This window comes from Peromyscus maniculatus, chromosome 3 (assembly GCF_049852395.1).
Source record: "Peromyscus maniculatus bairdii isolate BWxNUB_F1_BW_parent chromosome 3, HU_Pman_BW_mat_3.1, whole genome shotgun sequence".
Taxonomy (NCBI): domain Eukaryota; kingdom Metazoa; phylum Chordata; class Mammalia; order Rodentia; family Cricetidae; genus Peromyscus; species Peromyscus maniculatus.
The window spans coordinates 23,052,108-23,066,685 of record NC_134854.1 but is presented as its reverse complement, the minus strand read 5'-3'; the positions used below and the strand labels follow the sequence as shown (position 1 = coordinate 23,066,685).

The 14,578-nt window shown below is 40.6% G+C and overlaps 1 pseudogene; it reads right to left on the bottom strand.

Moving 5' to 3' along the window:
- Window positions 1–13,198: 13,198 nt before the first annotated feature.
- Window positions 13,199–13,715, bottom strand: LOC121828251 (ER membrane protein complex subunit 4 pseudogene; annotated as a pseudogene).
- Between the last annotated feature and the right edge of the window lie 863 nt (window positions 13,716–14,578).

Here is a 14,578-nt window from a genome sequence, read left to right as displayed (position 1 = left end):
GGGACATGGCGTTGAGGAGGGTATAGGACTGGGGGTAGGGGCTGGGACATGGCTTTGAGGAGGGTATAGGACTGGGGGTAGGGGCTGGGACATGGCGTTGAGGAGGGTATAGGACTGGGGGTAGGTTTGCTGGGACATGGCATTGAGGAGGGTATAGGACTGGGGTAGGGGCTGGGACATGGCTTTGAGGAGGGTATAGGACTGGGATAGGGGCTGGGACATGGCGTTGAGGAGGGTATAGGACTGGGGTAGGTTTACTGGGCACCAAGAGAGTGGGGAAAGTTTTCAGGCAGGCAGCCTACCTGGAATCCAGGTGGCTGGTATGGCCTCTTACTTATTTGCTTTTTTAATGAGAGGCAAAAAGGGTGTGGATCTGGATGAGAGTGGACGTTCAGAGGGACTGGGAGGAGTGGGAGAAAGTGAAACCATAATCAGAATATATTGGATGAAAAAAAATCTATTTTCAACAAAATTTAAAACATATAGCTGTTGGTTTTTAACAGCACTCTTACCCTATGAGGAAAAGTCACAAAACACTACAGAATCCACTAACAAGAGTTTTATTAAGATGAGGAGAGAGGGATAGATGTGATCAGGCCTGTGGAAAGACATGTGTGTGAAGGGGGCTGGGGGAACACGACACTGTCTTATAAAGGCTGAGCCGTGCCTGCACACACAGGCCCACATGGCTATTCCACATGCACTTTACGCAACCACGTGACCATGGGATCATGGGTCACGTATGACATTTGACCTGGAAATGACTAGGTGGAAATGACTAAGTGTCCCACTGGGCATGTGTGACCATGCCCAACCATGGGGTGTGTTGGGAATTTCTATCAATAGCTATATTTTTACAATTTCATACACACAGTGCATTTGATTAAATCACCCCATCGCCTCCTCTCAAATCCCTCCCCTAATATCCACCACTATTTTCTCCCAATTTTATGTGTTTTCTTTTCTCTTTTAATCCACTGAATCCACTTAATGTTGTCAGTATATGTATGGATATAGGACTACCTACTTGAGCATGACAGCCTCTCAGGGGATGCACCGCCCTCCCCCCCCATTGACTCCCTCCCCACAGAAGCTATGTATTGCCAATAATGCCTTAGCTAGAGATTGGACTTAAGGATCACCTCCCCTGTCCATGCTGGAATTATGTCTGGCTTGATCTTGTGCCTACAGTTATAGCTTCTTTGAGTTTATATGTGCAACTGCCTTGTTGAATCCAGAAAACATTGTTTTACTATTGTTACCACTTCCTTTGACTCTTATAATTTTTCTAACCCTTCTTTTAATAATTTATCAGCCCTCAGAGGAGGGGGCATGGTTTATATATTCCACTTAGGGATGAGTACTTTATTGTCTCTTATTCTCTGCATGTTGACTCATTATAGGTCTCTGTGTTAATTGCCATCTACTGTGGAAAGAAGCTTCTCTGGTGAGGATTAAGAGATGCACTAATCTCTGGTTGGTACAACAATAAGTTTTAGGAATTGGTTAAATTCTATGTCCATCCAGCAGAACCATGGTAGTAGATTATGCTAGCCATGGTTTCTTGACCCTATTAATAGTGTTAGGAATTAATTCTGTCTTGTGGAGTGGGCTTTAAATCTAATCAGAAAGCAGTTGGTGACTCCCATAACTTTCATGCCTCTATTGCACCACTGGACAGCTCTTCCCAGGGTGTTTGTTATTGTAGCTTCCAGGGTCACAGCTAGGTAAGACTTGTGACTGTTTTTCTCTCTTGGTAATTTATCTATCTTCCAGCACCATGCAAACTAGCAAGGATGGATAAAACTTTCAGGTGAGCACTAGTGCTGTGGAATGTTGTTCTGTATGCTGTGAATGTGTATTGCTCTCATTGGTTGATAAATAAAATGCTGATTGGCCAGTAGCCTGGTAGGAAGTATAGGCTGGATAGGCAGACAAGGAGAATTCTGGGAAGAAGAAGGCTGAGTCAGGAGTCACCAGCCAGACACAGAGGAAGCAGGATGACAAGGCAGAACTGAAAAAAGGTACCAAGCCACATGGCTAAACATAGATAAGAATTATGGGTTAATTTAACATATAAGAGCTAACTAGCAAGAAGCCTGCCATGGACATAGTTTAAAAATAATATAAGCAAGGCTAGGTAGTGGTGGTGCACGACTTTAATCTCAGCACTTGGAAGGCAGAGCCAGGCAGATCTCTGTAGGTTCGAGGCCAGCCTGGTCTACAGAGTGAGGTCCAGGACAGACACCAAAACTACACAGAGAACCCCCCCCCAAAAAAATAATAATAAAAGCCTCTGTATGTTTATTTGGGTCTGAGTGGCTGTGGGACTGGGCAGGACACAGGAAAAATTCCAGCTATACACTAGCTTGATTTTTTCATGTTCTATGACTCAAGTATGTGGTGTCTTTAGCATTAGGGTCTTACCATCAAGTTCTAGAGGGTAATCAGGATCATTGGCAATGGCCTGTAATATTTGGGTAGTCTATGGGATCCCATTGACTAGTAAATTGAAAAGAGGTAAGCTATACCTGGCACTGGAGTTTTAAAAATATTTATTTTCTGAGATTATAATATAATTGCACCATTTCCCTTTTTGTTTTCCTCCCTCCAAATGTTCCCATGTATTCCTTTTTGCTCTCCAATTCATTGACTGTTTTGTCATTAATTGTTATTATATATATATATATATATATATATATATATATATATATAAACATATACACAAAATTACCACTTGCTAATGTGCTAATGATCTTCAGCAGAGACACTAGAAGGGGGAATGGCGAATGAAAGGAACAAGAGACACAAAGAATTGACAGCAAGACAGTATTCTGATCAAGCTGCAAAATTTTATTTTTCTCAGGTGGGTTTTATAGAAGCAGACCAGGAAACTTTCTTTGGGAAAAGGTCAGGGGACTGTTGAGTTGCCAAGCACCCCAACCAAGCAACCTAACCACAAAACATTGTTACTAATGGTCACTGTAGCAGAAAGATAAAGAAATGTTAAGTTATTTTCTAATAACTCAGGACTTGTCCAGGCATGTCAAAAGTTTCTGGTTAGTGGCTCAATACTGGATAACAGAAACTTAACTCAGGCAGGCAATATGGCATGGCTCTTAAAATTGTCCTCGGAATGCTAAGACTGTAAATTATTACTTATATGTATATTTTCAGGGTTGACTATTTGATGTTGGATAACCAAGTCAAGACCAAGATAGGGATATCCACTATCTCTACTTCTTTCTGATAGTGCACTTGGAGCACTAGTTGGAGCAATAAGGCAAGAAAAGGAAATTAAAGGAGTGCAAATAGGAAAAGAAAAAATAAAACTCTCTATTTTCAGAGGACTTATTAGACATTAGAGAACCCAAAATCTAACTAGAAAACTTTTATAAATAATAAACAAATTCAGAAGTGTAGTGGGGTACAGAATCTACTGGCATTGGGCTTTATATTTGATAACCTGTGGTATCTGGGAAAGACACTCTACCCCTGTTATAGGGCAACTCTATTAAAAATCTTTTTATATATGTAGATATGTATTTGTATTCTTTTGGAAGCTTGTATAGCAGTAAACTTCAATATTTTTGAGTAGTCTTATTTTTTAATAATTATAATTATTTACTTATTTATTTTTGTGTGAATGTATACATATGCCACAGAAAATGTGCTGAGATCAAAGGAAAACTTGTCTGAGTCAGATCTGTGAGATTAGTAATTTTTGGAGAATTTATATTGTCTCAGATTTTCATTTTTCTTATATTAGTGCATTAGATTTACATCAGGGACTGTTTTATTGCTTAATGTCTTTTTTTAATCAATTCTATTTATTTAATTAAAATATTTTCATTGTTCAGGTGGTGCTGGGTTGTAGAGTTAAGTGCATAGTCCAGAAGTTACATCCTCAGTTCAGGATCTGCGGACGTACAGGGTGTCCTCTATATCACTCCAGGGTAAAATATTAACTAGGGGCATACCCTCAGTGATGAAAATCCCCACTATACAAATGTCACACTAACCAATTACCAACAATCATCCTTTTGACTTTAATAGCTTTTGGAGATGTATTTGGCACACCTATACTAAGCTGAGATCTTGCTCCTCACTGTGGTGTTCTCTTGGCATGGTTTGGCTTGGATCAGCCTGATGCTGTATGTAGGAGCGTCAGGTAGGCACCCTTGACTTCAGAAGTAGTCTCAGTGGTCTATGATGCCATCCCGTGGAGGAGGGGAGGTTGCAAGTCACTGCCTGGTGGTTTCCATGGACCCCAGCCATCACACCCCTTCCACCTGCATTCTGCCTCAGCTTCTGTTCTTGCAGGGTTGGTCTGTGTGAGAAGTATTTCCTGCTGATTTCCACTGTAGCTTGATATGCCTGGGTTCACTTGCTTCCCCCCAAAAGACCTCACCTGGCTTAGTCAGTTCATTTATAGATGCTTCAGGAAAAGTGCCTATTATTTTTACTGTTTTCTTTTACTTGGCTTTTTGGTGAGGTTTCTAAGCTCTTATTTCACCCACAGAAATCATGTTTTTAAGTCTTCCTATGAAGAGGAACATAAATCAGACACACTTATAAATAATTTCTGGAGTCTGTAAATGATATGTGAATATGTTTTCAAATGTATTCATGTACTCATATTCAAGACTATCATGTAAATTATTGATAACATTGCTATCTTTTTGGAACTAAATCATTTTGAGATAATTATAGATTCACATGCACAAACAATCCACAGAGAAGGAATATAATACACTCTTCCTATGTCCTAGTTTTTTCCAATGGAATCATCTAGAAAACTATAGTCTGAACTCTCCAGCAGGGCATTGATGTTGACACAGTCAAGATACTAAATACTCTATCACAACAAGGATCACTTCTATTATTCTTTTTTAACCACACCCATGTTTTTACTCATTTTTTCAAATTCTAGACTACTGGTGTCTTAGTTATTTTTTCTATTGCTGTGAAGAGACACCATGACCAAAGCAACTTAAAAAAGAAAGTAATTAGTTGGGAATTTGTTTACAGTTTCAGAGGGTGAATCTATGGCAGAGAGCATGGTACCAGGCAGGAATAGTGCTGGAGCAGAAGTTGGGAGCTTACATGTCATCCACAAGTGGAAGACATAGAGAGAGAGACTTGGCCTGCATGGGCTTTTAAGACCTTAAAGTCCATACTCAGTGACACAACTCCTCCAACAAGGCCACACCTCCTAATCCCTCCCAAATAGTTCTACCAACTATTAAGCATTCAAATATATGAGTCTATGTGAGCCATTCTCATTTTTATTTTTTATATGTTATTTTTTTTGGTTTATTTTTCTTTTTAGCATGTACAATTTGAATCTAAAATTAGTTTCTCAGAGCTTCCAAGTGTCTGAAATAGAATTTTGTGTTGGTTTATGCCAAAAAAGAAAAAAAAAAGGTGAAATGTTAAATAAAATAGATTTAAGGGGAACTTGTACAACTTTTAAAAACTGTTGTTCCCAACAGGTTAATATTGGAGGGAGATGGTGCTATGGGCTTGAATTAAGCAATCACTATTTTTTTCTCCACAGAGTCTGGTTTGTGTAGAACCAGAGAAGGGAATTGTGGTAAAGCTTCTTTGTGGTTATGTGCACATTGTCTTCCTGAATCAGTTTCCTCATCAAGGAGAAATGTGAAGGTTTTGATTCTTTTCAATATGAGTGTTTATTTTTATTTTTTCTGGTATTGAAAATACATTTCTTTTCTCACATAATCCTGATTATGGTTTTCTCTCCCTCTCCTCCTCCCCACCTCCCTTCCCATCTGGACCCACTCCCTTTCTGTCTCTCATTAGAAAAAAACAAGCTCCTATGGGATAATAACAAAATAAAATTTAAGAAAAGAAAAGAAAAACTAGCATGTCAGAACTGGACAAAACAGACAAATAGAAGGAAAGAGTTCAAGAGACACACTCATTTGCACACTCAGGAATCCCACAAAAACACTAAATGAGAAGCTATAATACATACACAAAGGGCCTGTAGAGTAAAAAGAGAGAGGAAAATAATATATAGAAAATAAAATTTACAAAAGTGGGGAGGGGTACTGGGCATAATAGCACACCCCTTTAATCCCAGCACTCAGGAGGCAGAAGAACACAGATCTCTGTGAATTTGAGGGCAGCTTGGTTTACAAATCAAGTTCCAGAACGGCCAGAGTTGTTACATAGAGAAGCCCTGTCTTGAAAAACAAAAAACAAACAAGCAAACAAACAAATTATTTTTAAAAAATGTAAAAGCCTTGACACAAGGAACCCAAAGATGCCATTTATTTTATTCTTTTGATGGCCATCTACTGCTGGCATGCAGCATGCCCTTAAGAAAAGTAGTTTGTCTCCCCAGTGAGACTCCCTTGGAGGAAACTAAGTTTTCATTTGCAAGTGTTTATCAATTGAAGATTGCTTCTGGGATAGGGATGGGGGAATGTTTCCACTTCTCCTTTCAGCTGTAATGTAGTTGGAGTTTTCTCCAGGGTCTGCAGCTGCTCAGACCCAAGTAAACACACAGAGACTTATATTACTTATAAACTATATGGCTGTGGCAGGCTCCTTGTTATCTAGTTTTTATTTCTTAACCCATTTCTATTAATCTATAAGTCACCATGTGGCTTGTGGCTTACACATACTCTACATCTTACTTCTCATGGCGGCAGTGTCTGGCAGTGTCTCCTGACTCAGCCTTCCACTTCCTAGCCTTTTCCTCTCTCCTTCTCCCACCTACACTTCTTGCCTGGCTACTGACCAATCAGCGTTTTATTTATCAATCAGTCAGAGCAACAACTTCACAGCATACAGAAAGACATTACCAGCACTTCCCTTTTCTTTCTTTCTTTTTTTTTAAAAGGAAGGTTTTAACTTTAACATAGTAAAATTACATGTAACAAAACAATTATCAAGCAAGAATTATAGTTACAATATCTAGTCTATTTATAATATCTAGTCTATTTGTATTTGGCAAAAAGGTGGTGATATTTTAATTGTCCTGAAATGTGATTTTATTTGTATCTTAATCAATAAAGTTTGCCTAGAGATCAGAGGTCATAGCAAGCCAGGAAAAAAAGTCTGGTGGTGGTAGCCCATGCCCTTATTCTGATCATATGGCAGGCAGAGTCTCTGTTTGGTCAAGGACACAGCCAAGTGTGGTGACACAAGCCTTTAGTCCCAGAACCAACCAAAGAGACTTGGAGGTCTGTATAGATAGGCAGTGACAAGGAAGTCATGTGGCTGGGCTTAGATCCAATGATAAGGCAGATCAGGAAAGCAATAAAAGTTCAGGTTAGGCAGGAAGAAGCTCTCTCATGTGAGAAACTATGGCTTGGTGGTAAGCTAAAGGGTGGTCAGTGGCTCTTCGCTATTTCTCTGATCTCTTTGGCTATTACCCCTGTATTTGGCTCTGTGTTTCTTATTTACCAAGACTGTTCAGAATTTCATCTATACTGTAGGACCCTGTTTGGACCAAGATTTATGCAGGCCATGTGCATGCTGCCTCAGACTCTGAGTTCATATGTGTATCCATTTTGTTGACTTAGACAGTCTTGTTTTCTTGGCGTTCTCCATCTCCTCTGGCTCTTAAACTCTTCCCAACTCCTCTTCTATGGGGTTCCCTGAGCCCTGAGGAGAAGGATTTGAGGGAGACATTTCTTCTATAACTGACTGTTCCAAGGTCTCTCACTTGTTGCATAATTTCTTGCTGTACATCTCTGTTTGTTACCATTTGCTGCAAGAGGGAACTTCTCTGATGATGGCTAAGCAAGGCACTGATCTATGAGTATAACAGAATGTCAGTAGAAATAATTTATTTTTAGTAATATTTGGTTTTATCCTAGGTCACTGGACTACCTAGACATAGCTTCTTGGTCATCTGAGCAGTGTTGGGTATGGGTTCCATGTCATGGAGTGGACCATAAATCAAATCAATTATCAGTTGGTTACTTGCACAAGCTCTGTGCCACCATTGTACTAGCATATCCTGAAGACAGGATAACATTGTAGATTAAAGCATTTATTGTAATTATATGGCATGTAGGAGGACTTGGCAGATTGGGCCAAGATGCCTTAGTAGGTGAGGGAGGCATGCCATGCAGACGTGGTGAGCAGTGGCGTGGTATGGTGGAAAGTCACTCATACCATGCAGACACAGCATCCACTTGGAGAGTTTATTATAATACAGAGATAAAGAGAGAAGGGGGAAAAGAGGGAAAGGGGAGAATGGGAGAAAGAGAAAGGAAGGGAAAGTGGAGGCATGCACACCTCATGGTGAGAAAGGGAGAAAAGGAAAGAGGAATAAGAGGGGAGGGGTTTTTCCTTTAAAGAAGACTTTACATGAAGGGCAGGTTCCTAAGGAGTGGGCCAGAATGCCAACATTCTTCTGTTTTGATTATTATAAAAAGGTGAGTTATGGATAGCAAGTTGGAGAATAAGAGCACTGAATTCTCGAGACTGCTTCCTGTTGATTTTGGAGTGAAGTGGGAGGGGGAAATTGAGAGTTGGAGTCACACATGTTAGAAGGTGTGAGTGAAGAAGCATTCAGTTGGCTGTCATTGTGGAGGTCTCAGGTATGGGGATCTCAGGCATCTGTTCCTTGAGGGAGCTAAGAAGGCAGGTTGCTAGGAGAGAAAAGTATCATTGGCCTTGTGAGTGGGGCTAGCCATTGGAAGACTGATAAGTGCCAGAAAGAATGGGATGGAGAAGAGGGAAGGATAAATGAGTGGGATGTGAGAGTGGATATGCCCTTTATTGGGACATTTTGGAAAACTAGGTCCTGGTTGCTGAGTAGGTGCCCATTTGAACCTGGAGAGGTGGTAGGTACTAACAGTGAATTGATGGATGATGTGTTCTTTAGGAGTGCATGAGCTATCACATTTGTAGTTTCTCTGGAGGTGGGGTGCATCCATCCTAGTTGGTGTCCTCAGCTGGTGGTTGGCATCCCTGGAGCTGGTGCAGGGGCTGGCTATCTGGAGGACCCCCTGTGGATCGGCCTTGGCCCAGGCAGGAGGGGCGAAACTGCAAAGTATGTTTGAAAATGGGTAGGGACAAAATGGGCTCTGGAGACTGTTAGTTTTCATCAGACCAGATTACTTGATAAAGCAGCAGAACATTTTCCAGGAGCCTGCAGGTATCTGTCAGACAGCTGGGACAGATTTACATCTTGGTGTCATAGCAAAAGGGTTAAAAATCCACAGAAATTTAAGGACTCCTAAGAACTGTTTGTAGCCAATGCTCTATCAGTTTATCAAAACTGCATTTATCAATGTTAAAACTTTGAGCTGCCAAAGTTATGTCTGAAACAAGTCTATTCTGTACCATGAAGTCTGTGGATGAGGCATACCTGTATGTATTTTTAACAGGAAACTTATTAATCATCTATCGTGTGCTTGTAGTCTTGGGATTGGGACTATGAAACTGGTACCTTAGTCATCAAACAATCAGATCTGAGAAGGATAAATTTAAGAAGTGAGACAGCTTTCTAGCTACCTAGGCAGCAATCCCAAGTCTCTCCATGGTCATGGGGTGGGGGAACAGAAGCCCCAAAGGCAGCACTTGTTCAGTTGCTAAGCCCAGAAGGTATGATAGAATTTTTTGTAGAGTAGGAATTTGGGGAGACTGACCTACCTTGACTTTGCAGCATGGGGCAATCAATCCTCCATTGTTTCACTTATTCACAGTCTAGATAGTCTCAGCAGCAGTCTAAGGTGGCTTTTCACTGTGTGGCTGGCCTTGCCATAAGCTTCCAGGTGGAAGTTCTTCTGAGGCCGTCCATCTTCTTGGAGAAGATATAGAATGCTGCCAGGAGTTGACATGTCTCTCTATCATAAGCTTTTTATATTAAATGCCATATTCTCAGATCTTTAAAGGTGTTTGGGGGTTTGGGGAACAAAATCTGTTAGGTGTATCTAAATTAATTTGAGAGTATATATAAATTAAACCTGGAAATACAGTTTTCCCAATCAGTTACAGCTTACCAATGGTAGCAAAAGCAAGGAGGCTAGACATACATTCTTGTACTGTTATTTTTTAAGGCCCTGTAATTCTGATCTTTAAGTACAGTCAGATTATAATCCTGAATTATTTATATTGAAATAATTTCTTAAGGCCCTATAATATCTCTTTTATTTTGTATAAAGAAGGTCAAGTATCTTATCTCATTGTAGAACCATTTTAGTTAAAAAATCTATTTATTGACAATTCTTGGCCCAGATAGGATATCAATGGGTGTTATACATAGACATTTCATCCCCTATGTCAGGGAGTTTCTCTTTGGATTAGCGCTTTAGCCTGTTTTGGGGGGCAAGGATAATATACGCTCTTGTATAGCTGCTTCAAGCTGAAACAGAGTGCAGTTGGTCTGAGCCCAGGGAGGCTGAAAGGACAGTCAAAGGTAAGGAGGGAAACCAGGCAATTGAGTATTTATCAGAAGTATGTGGTCATCTGACCTGGCTGTAGAGAAAGGAAGCAATTAATTTTGGCTGTACTGGTTCACATCACATCAACCTTCAGCAAGTCTAGAGCTCATGGTCCTTTGGAACAGATTGCAGTCAGTAACTGGTGCTTGGATGTGTCTTCCAGCCAAGTGGAAAACCTGTTGAGGTAGGTAGACTAGAGACAAAAGTTAAAATTTATGAACTTATTTGGAACCTTTAGGCCCACAGCCTTAATAATTGGGAAGGGGAGGATTTTGAAAACTCAAGCTGTACTGTTGTACTTATCTGGAGTCCTTTGGACCTCTGTGAAGTGGATCCAATGGCTTTTCTTGATCCTCTGAGCCTTATATGAATTCTTATTTTGTGAAAGGACGTACAAGTTTTAGATATATTAGTATTATCAATCAATATTAAAATCCAAATAATAGAAAAGCAGGTGCAGGTAATGAGTATCTAGGCTCATACCTTTGGGTCTTAGCAAAATTATAAATTTGGGTTAAAAGGTGTGTATATTTTTGTTTAGAGAGAGCCAGGTAGATTGGACAGAGATGTCTTTGGCATGATGAGAAGTTTAAGTTTATATTTAGAAGACAACAAAGGAAAATTTAAAATCCTGAGCTTGTAACCCACACAGTATCAGAATTCTATTAATGTTAAAATCTGAAATTTAAAAAATCTTAATATAGCAATATCACATAAAGAAATGTGAAGAATTTAAATCACTTATTTATGTCAAGAGACCCAGTAGGTTTAAGAAAAGTAAGGCTTGATTTTTTTTTTTATCTATAAAATGAGCTGGCCAGTTGGCTATGTCACCAGCACATGGCACTGCTGATGCCGGAGAGCCCGAGAGGAGAGAGGATAGGCCTCTAAGCCCCACATGAGTACAAGTGTGGTCACGGAGGAATGCCAGGCCTCAGCTAGAGGCTTGCATCCTCAGCCCAGTAAAACAATGCTCGACAGGCAGAACTTTCCTGACCTCCATTGCACAGATGGCCCGAGTGCTACGCACCTTGCCTGTGCTTAAGCTACTGACAGGAAGTGGTTTTTTTGCTGCCCTTAATAAAGATGGCCCCTGACCATGTGATTGCCCTTATCAAATATGGCAACTGATCAGGTAACCATGTGGATTTATTTTTTCCCAGGACAAACTGAACAGATAAGGAACAGAGAATCTCAAGCATTTGAACATGAGGCAGAAATACAGTCAAGTGGCCAGACATTTTTGCACTTGTCTGCTATCTCTTTTGCTTGGCAGCTGGAGGGACCTGGGGCCCCCAAGTGAGTCTGGGAATTTCTGCACCTTGGGCCTCAGCCCACCACTTCCCTGGTCAGCTGGAGCCCAGTCAGGTAAGAGGGACAGGCAGCTGCAGGAAAATCACAGCACCAGTGTCTGCAGGTGGAACAGGCAGATGAGGTCCTGGCAACAGTTAAGCGAGAGAGAGAAAAGAGGCTGGAGATGAAATTACAGAGGAGAGGAATTAGAGGCAAGGGACAGGCAAAGAGTACTAGCTTTATCTAGCAGGCAATTTTAAAGGGTGCACATGTCACAGAAAGGGACTTAGTGACAGGTGATGATGTAACTGCTTTGGCAGAGACTGGAGGAACATGAGGGAGCAGAGATAAGGAAGGACTCCAGCAGGCTAGAGATGGGATAGAGGTTAGGTAGTAGACACATTTTCCACAGTAAGGTAGAAGGTCCAACAAACTGACTTCCAGCATCCCAGAGGGTCAGTGAAGACAAATAATGACTCAAGATAGCCAGTGGATGATCATCTAAAGGCTGTGGGCCATGGACTGAGCGGGCACAAGCTGTTGCCATATGACATCACATAGAAACAGGGGCCAGGGGCCTGAAAGCCCAAGATGTGTGGTGCCTGGTACCGTGTCTTTGGGGCAAGGTCAAAAGGTGAGAAACTACAGTAGAGAAGATATGAATCCTCACTCATGGAAAATGACCAGAAGGGAAGGGAGGAATCTTACTGATAGGGTGAAGAGTCTCAGTGGTCCTCCAGTAGGAAAAGTGATGGTGGAGGGAAAGAGGGAAAGTGGAAGTGTGCACACCTCACAGTGTGAAAGGGAGAAAAGGGAAGAGGAAGAAGAAGAAGAAGGAGGAGGAGGAGGAGAAGGAGAAGGAGGAGAAGGAGAAGAGGAAGAAGGAGAAGGAGGAGGAGGAGGAGGAGAAGGAGAAGAAGAAGAAGAAGAAGAAGAAGAAGAAGAAGAAGAAGAAGAAGAAGAAGAAGAAGAAGAAGAAGAAGAAAAGAAAAGAAGAAGAAGAAGAAAAGAAGAAGAAGAAAGGAGGGTTTTTTCTTGGAAAAAGGCTTTATATCAGGACCAAGGGCAGGTCCCCAAGGGGTGGGACAGGATGCGAGCATTTATGATTGGGTTGGCATTTACATTTTTCCTTTGGTAACATGAAGAGTACCTTTTTGTACCAAAGATGCTAGCACATAGGAGTGAAAGCTCTATATAGGCACTAGATCAACTTCTCCATATTCAGTGAATTGTGTAGGTGTTGTCTTCAGCAATGGAGCCTTGCCTCAGTTTGTAAAGAGCAACCTATAGTCTTGGCAACAGCCTGGGTTGTTTGGGCGTTTCCATGGGACACCTTTGGCCAACAACTCAATTAGATGTAACCTAATCCCAGTACTGGACACTTCATTTGAGTGACTATACTTTGGAGCCAGGGGCTTAAGCAGGATGTAAATGAGGCCCATATAAGTAGGTATGAGATACTGCTTTCTCAAGGTTCACAAAACTAATCCCCACCCTCTGAACTGCATTCTCTCTGGGTTCAATTTAGGCTAGCTAATATGATACATATGTCAGCAATAGTTCCATGTATTAATACTTACAAATAGCCAATGCTAAGCCCTTCTGGTTCCCAATGAGGTAGACCAATCTCTGAAGAAACTTCTGACTTCAAATCTTCAACATATTGACAGTGGCTAAAATGGCTGTTAGTGTTTGAGTGGGTGGCTAGGCCACTAGATACACCATCATAGTCAGGAAGATGGAGATGGTATTGTCTGTATGTATTGTCATGTATGTAATGAAGAGGTTCATGGGAATTTGAGGGCACCCAAGATGATGCCCTAGCAATGTTTCTACAGCAGGGTCCAATCTATCTCTTGTACACTGGCATCAGGCACTTGCTTGTCCAAGAAAGTCACTTTGACCCTTGTTGTTACCTTCTGGATGATTCAGCTCAATGGTCTCCTTGAACTATTAGCCTTAGTTGGCCACCAGAGACCCCTGGAGCATCATGACAGCAGCAGCTTGCTACAACAGCAATGGATCTCCAGCCACTGCACACTCCTCTGCTAATTTTCATTAGTGTATTTCATTTTATTCAGTTTTCAGGACTACATTTGCTCTTTGTATAATACTTGCATATTTTGATTTTAATGAAACTTCGGAATTCTTTTCCAGAGTGGTTAAACCTACCAAAAATTCATTAATGAGCCCCTTTTGTTGTATCCTACTGCAATTTGGTATGCCACTGTTTGTTATTTTTGCCCTTTGGGTGGAATGTAGTGATGTCTTATTGTAGCTTTAGTAAGTGTTTTTTAATAATTAATGATGTTGAACACCTTCATTTGTTGATTTCCTATCTATAACTCCTATTTAGTGAAATGTCTCTTCATGATCTTGTCAGATTTCCAATTAGATTTTTTTATAGTTAAATTTTAAGGCTTACTTGTGTACTGTAGATTGTAGTCCTTTATGAAATCCATGACTTCTAGTATTTTCTTCTAGCCTGTATCATACATCTATTTGCCTCCTTCATGGACTGAAAATTTTTGGTTTACAGGATTGAAATATAGCTTAGTGGTAGAGTGCATGTTTAAAATGTGCAAGGCCCTGTGTTAAACATTGAGTACAAGTATTTGTCTTGAAGTTTTTGATCAAGCTCAGTTAATTATTTTAAATGGATTTTGCTTTTGAACTCTTTAGCTCTGGATACTTAATTTTCTCCTAAGCTTTTATTTAAAGGTTTATACTTTGATAAAATTACAAAAACCTAAAATCTCATAATAAAACTGGAATCAATTTGGAATTAATTTTTTGCCAAGGGCCATGGGAGTATACAGCAGATGAAAACTAGTGTTCAACAAGTTAACCTACCA